This window comes from Gorilla gorilla, chromosome 2, assembly GCF_029281585.2.
Source record: "Gorilla gorilla gorilla isolate KB3781 chromosome 2, NHGRI_mGorGor1-v2.1_pri, whole genome shotgun sequence".
In the NCBI taxonomy this organism is placed as follows: Eukaryota; Metazoa; Chordata; class Mammalia; order Primates; family Hominidae; genus Gorilla; species Gorilla gorilla.
Window position 1 is genome coordinate 139,912,163 of NC_086017.1, and position 6,383 is coordinate 139,918,545.

The 6,383-nt window shown below is 46.7% G+C and overlaps 1 non-coding gene across 1 annotated transcript; it reads right to left on the minus strand.

The window, feature by feature from the left end:
* Window positions 1-1,697: 1,697 nt before the first annotated feature.
* LOC115934192 (small nucleolar RNA SNORA24) lies at window positions 1,698-1,832 on the minus strand. Its single transcript, XR_004070014.1, has one exon. It is a non-coding gene; the product is annotated as a small nucleolar RNA SNORA24 (small nucleolar RNA).
* Between the last annotated feature and the right edge of the window lie 4,551 nt (window positions 1,833-6,383).

Sequence of the window (6,383 nt, forward strand, 5' to 3'; positions counted from 1 at the left end):
GTCCATTTGCATCACTATAAAGGAATACCTGAGTCTGGGTAATTGGCTCACGGTTCTGCAGGCTGTACAGGAAGCGTGGTGCCAGCATCTGCTTCTGCTGAGGGCCTCGGGATGCTCCCAATTGTGGCAGAAGGCCGGGGGGAGCAGAATGTCACATGGTGAGATTGAGAGCAAGAGAGAGGAAGCGGGGAGGTGCCACATTCTTTTAAACAACCAGATCTCGTGTGAACTTGGAGCGATAACTCATTCATTACAAGGAGGGCACCAAACCATTCATGAAGGATCCACCTCCATGACCCAAACACCCCAATCAGGCCCCACCTCCAACACTGCAGATTACATTTCAACATGAGATTTGAAGGGAACAAATATCCAAACAATAGCACCATCCATCCAAGGCTGTCAATGGGGCAGAAATAGTCATCCTTATCCCACAGGAGGGGGAACTGAGGCTACATTTTTGTTTTAAGGATTCTTCAGATGCAAGTGACAGAAATCCTACTTGATTTGGCTTGCCTTTCTTTGTTTGCCCTCTAGAAAAAGAGCCAGAGAACAAGCTTAACGTGCTATAATCTTATGGGATTCAATCCCAGGGCAGCAAGAGTAAAGGAAAGAGAGGAGTAAAGAACAGAGTGCAGGAGGAAAAGCAAAGACAAGGTCGCGTGTCACCAAACTGGCCACAGAGTCTCAGCAAACATGGTCATTGGGTTTGGGCTGCCAGATCAAAAAAAGGATGCCTGATTAAATTTGAATTTCAGATGAACGCAAATAATGTTTTAACATAAGTATATGTATTTGCAAATTCTGATAACCTAGTCCCATGCAACATCTCCAGGGAGGTCATGCTCAACAGTCTACTGAGAACAGGGAAAGTAGAGATTTTACCCCTCAGTTCCTTTCTGAATCCTGTCTTGCTGGTCAGAGTTTACTCATAGGAATGTTCACTCCCCACATTTCTGGGTTATATTACCTGGCTCATCTGGGCAGTCACTGGGGAAGCCAAAGCCTCTGAGTCCACTCTGAGGCAGCCCCTGGGTGCGGCTGTGACTTTCCATTAAGCAAGTGGTAAAGGCCTAAAAGTGGGGTTGGGGACCAAGAGGGACAGGGAGGGGAGCAGATGGCTTCTGGCATGGCTAAATACAGGTGCCCAAAATTGCATCACTCAGACAAGTCCCTCTTCATTTCCTCGTTTTCTTCTATTTTTGAGATAGGGTCTCATCGCCCTCTCCCCCCCCCACTTTTTTTTTTTGAGATGGAGTTTCGCTCTTGTCACCCAGGTTGGAGTGCAATGGCATGATCTCGGCTCACTGCAACTTCTGCCTCCCAGGTTCAAACGATTCTCCTGCCTCAGCCTCCTGAATAGCTGGGATTAGAGGCATGCACCCCGATGCCTGGCTAATTTTGTATTTTTAGTAGAGACGGAGTTTCTCCATGTTGGTCAGGCTGGTCTCGAACTCCTGACCTCAGGTGATCCACCTGCCTCGGCCTCCCAAAGTGCTGGGATTACAGGCATGAGCCACTGCACCCGGCCTGTTTTCCTCTTATTTTGACTTGGCTTCTGCTATCGACTGAATGTTGGTGCCCCCTCCCAAAATTCCTATGTTGGAAACTTTTTTTTTTTTTTCTAGAAACATTTGAACAATAGTTTGGAAAAGTTTGCCCAATAACCCAGCAGCCTCCAGGTTTTTAATGGTGAAGAATGTTACTTGTGCAAGTCAGAATCTGATACCAATGAAATGGTGACAGCTTTGCCAATAAACAAGAATATACTTACTCTTCCATGGCTAGGAAGGGCAACTGCCACAGCTGACAGGTTCCAAAGACACATGGAGACTATGTTGGAACTTAACCATCAAAATGATGGTATTAAGGGGTGTGCCCTTTGGGAGGTGATTAGGGCTCTACCCTCATGAAAGAGACCAGTGGCCTTACAAAAGGGCTTGAGGGAACCTGATCATCCCTCCCACTCCCTCTGCCATGGGAAGACTCAGACAGAATGCACCATTTTGGAAGCAAAGAGCAAGCCCTCACCAGACACTGAATCTTCCATTGCTTTGATCTTGGACTTCTCAGGCACCAGAACTCTGAGGAATAAATTTCTATTGTTTATAAATGACCCTGTCTAAGGTATTTTGTTATAGCAGCAGGCACAGCCAAAGACAGCTTCACTCTCAGGTTCTCAGGTTCTCTCAAGGTGACAGGAAGTCCCCAACAATTCTAGACATGCTTTAATCTTTCTTCATGCTCCTTCCATCCTAAAACAGATCCATTGATTGTTATTGGCCCTGAGTGACCTGGATGTGGTCAAGTGCCCTCTTCCAAAACAGTCACTGTGGGCAGAGGGGTGCAATGCAGCCTGTGTGCAGGAAGGCTCTAAAAAGCAGCTGTGGCTAGTGTGGCACAAGGAAGAGGAAGGATGGGAGATTACGTGCTAGTGTGATGTGCGGTTGTCTTCCTGTGGGTGTTCCCCCAGCCACATACATAGAACTGGGAGCTCCTGGTGCACTGGTTCATCTCTGTGTCCCTGTGGTCATACTCTGGAAGCTAAAAATTGATTACTTTTGAATAAATGAATGGACAAACCTTTATTTCCTTTATAGCACCTAATAGAAAAGTGCCTCAAGCTACCACATGAGATTTATCTCACCTGGCAACTGACATGTAATGTCAGTCATTCTCTTGTAATGTAAAGGAGCACTTTATTTATTTGTTTTTAAGTTGTTTTTTTAAGAGATGGAGTCTTGCTATGTTGCCCAGGATGGACTCAAACTCCTGGGCTCAAGTGATCCTCCTGCCTCAGCCTCCGGAGTAGCTGGGACTACAGGTATGTGCCACTGTGTCTGGCTGAAGGAGTGCTTTATAAATCATTTTCACATCTGATTCTCACAAGAACTCAGAGGTAGGGTTTATCATCACCATTTTATTATTTATTTATTTATTTATTTATATTTTTTTAAGAAGGAATCTCGCTCTGTCACCCAGGCTGGAGTGCAGTGGTGTGACCTTGGCTCAGTGCAACCTCTGCCTCTCAGGTTCAAGTGATTAGTCTGCCTCAGCCTCCCAAGTAGCTGGGACTACAGGCGGGTGCCACACCTGGCTAATTTTTTTTTTTTTTTTTTTTTTTTGTATTTTTAGTAGAGATGGGATTTTGCCATGTTGGCCAGGCTGGTCTTGAACTCCTGACCTCAGGTGATCTGCTCACCTTGGCCCTCCAAAGTGCTGGGATTACAGGCGTGAGCCACTGCACCTGCCCCATTTTATTATTTTATTATTTTATTTTTGAGACAGAGCCTTGCTATGTTGCCCAGGCTGGGTGCAGTGGCATGATCTGGGCTCACTGCAACCTCCACCTCATGGGTTCAAGTGATTCTCATGCTTCAGCCTTCCAAGTAGCTGGGATTACAGGCCTGTGCCATCACACCTGGCTAATTTTTGGTGTTTTTTTTTTTTTTTTTAGACGGAGTCTCACTTTGTTGCCCAGGCTGGAGTGCACAATCTCAGCTCACTGCAACCTCCACCTCCCGGGTTCAATTGATTCTTATGCCTCAGCCTCCCGAGTAGCTGGGACTACAGGCGTGCATCATGCCAGGCTAACTTTTGTATTTTTAGTAGAAACAGGGTTTCGCCATGTTGGCCAGGCTTGTCTCAAACTCCTGACCTCAGGTAATCTGCCCACCTTGGCCTCCCAAAGTGCTGGAATTACAGGAGTAAGCCATCACGCCTGGCCCATTTTATTATTTTATTTTATTTTATTTTTTTATTTTTGAGACACAGTCTTGCTCTGTTGCCCAGGCCGGGTGTAGTGGTGCGATCGCGGCTCACTGCAACCTCTGCCTCCCAGGTTCAAGTGATTCTTGTGCCTCAGCCTTCTGAGTAGCTGGGATTACAGGCCTGTGCCATCATACCTGGCTAATTTTTGGGTTTTTTTTTTTTTAGACGGAGTCTCACTTTGTTGTCCAGGCTGGAGTGCAGTGGCGCAATCTCGGCTCACTGCAACCTCTGCCTCCCGGGTTCAATTGATTCTCCTGGCTCAGCCTCCCGAGTAGCTGGGACTACAGGTGTGCACCATCACACCTGGCTAACTTTTGTATTTTTAGTAGAGACAGGGTTTCGCCATGTTGGCCTGGCTGGTCTCGAACTCCTGACCTTGTGATCCACCCACCTTGGCCTCCCAAAGTGCTTGGATTACAGGTGTGAGCCACCATGCCTGGCCTTATTTTTTGTATTTTTAGTAGAGACTGTATTCACCATGTTGGCCAGGCTGATCTCGAACTTCTGACCTCAAGTGATCCGCCCGCCTTGGCCTCCCAAAGTGCTGGGAGTGAGCCACTGAGCCTGACCATATCACCACTATGGGAAGTGAGGATACTGGGGCCCAGAGAGCTCAAGTGAATTGCACTGACACAGGAGCTCAGACTGGGTGCTGGGGACCAGAAGTTACCAAGGATGAAAGACTATAGTGTGGCATGTTGGGACAGCCAGCTGGTGACTTCTGGATTAATAAAAAGTGCCAAGAAGGAAACCTTGGATAAAAATGTCCATTTTAAAGCAGCAAAACCTGGCTAGACACAGTGGCTCACACCTGTAATCCCAGCAATTTGGGAGGCCAAGGTGGGAGGATCACTTGAGCCCAGGGGTTAGAGACCGGCCTGGGCAACATAGTGAGACCCTATCTCTACAAGTATTTAAAAATTAGCTCGGTGTGGTGGCACGTGCCAATAGTCCCAGCTACTTGGGAAGTTAAGGCAGGAGAATCGCTTGAAGACAGGAGTTTGAGTCCAGGCTGGGTCACACAGTGAGACCCTATCTCTACCAAAAAAACAAAAAAAATTAACCAGGCACAGTGGTGCACCTGTGGTTCCAGGTACTTGGGAGGCTTAGACGGGAGGATTACTTGAGCCCAGGAGGTTGAGGCTGCGATGAGCTATGATCACAGTACTGCACTCCAACCTGGGTGACAGAGTAAGCCCCTGTCCCAAAAATAAATAAATAAATACATACAAAGTAATAAGGTAGCAAAATCCAGAGAACTTTATAAATCATGCAAAGCTATGTCAGAATAATTCAATATTTTTCTCTGCTTTAAATTGCTCAACTATGTGTTAACATTTGTCAATGCCCAGTAGGGTGCTGGGGACATCAAAGTAGACCAGAGCAGGTCCTGGCCCTGGAAGACCCCCCAGTTTTGATGATAAATAAACAGCCAGAGAGTCATGGGTTCACTGTGGGAAAACAGGAGAAAAGGGTGGTGGCCAGAAAAGGCTCTGCTGTACAAACAACCTGTGAAGGAAGACACATCACTCACACACACACACACACACACACACACACACATAAACACACATACTCCCCAACCCCTGGCTTAAAATGTTCCACAGGGTTTCTCATCACACATGCTATAAATTTGCAAGGCCTTGCTATGACCTGTGAGACCCTATATGACCTAGGTTTGCACATTGCTCCCACCTCAACTGTTTCTACTCTCTCCTTCGCTCACTCTGCTCCAACCACGCTGGCTTCCTTGTTCCTTGAGCAGGACACCTTTTTCTGCACAAAGCTTCTACCCTTGCTATTCCTTCCACGTGTAACATTTTCTGCTCAGGTATTCTCAAAAGGCTGGCTCCATGTCAGCAGGTCTCTGCTCAAACGTCACCTCCAGTGGGGTGCAATGACACATGCCTGTTGTCCCAGCTACTTGGAGGCTGAGACAGGAGGACGGAGGGCTACAGGCCAGGAGTTTGAGGCAGCAGTGCACTGTAATTGTGCCTGTGAATAGCACTGCACTCCAGTCCGGGGACCATAGTAAGATTCTGTCTCCAGAAAAAAGGCACCTCCTCAGAGAGGACTTTCTGACCACCTATGTCTAAGTCACCTCTCCTCACTTCCACCTCCATCACTGTTCTGTAACACTGTTTTATTGCCTGCATCTCATTGATCACATTATGGATTTTTTTTTAAAGATTGAAACATTTGATAGTTAATGAAATATCATGGTTAAAACTTAAACATATATAAACTGATGTCCACAGAAAAACCTAGCTCCCTTTCCTGTCCCATCATCAGGAATAGTGTAGTGGTTTTGTGCTGTGTCAATTAAGCTACACTTACCATTTACCAGAATTCTCTTCTCTAACAGCAGTGATTTTTTTTTGTTTTTGTTTTTGTTTTGAGACAGAGTCTCTCTCTGTCACCCAGGCTGAAGTGTAGTGGTGCAATCTCGGCTCACTGCAACCTCCGCTTCCTGGTTTCAAGCAATTCTCCTATCTCAGCCTACCAAGTAGCTGGGATTACAGGAGCCTACCACCACGTCTGGCTAATTTTTGTGTTTTTAGTAGAGATGGGGTTTCGTCATGTTGTCCAGGCTGGTCTCGAACTCCTGATCG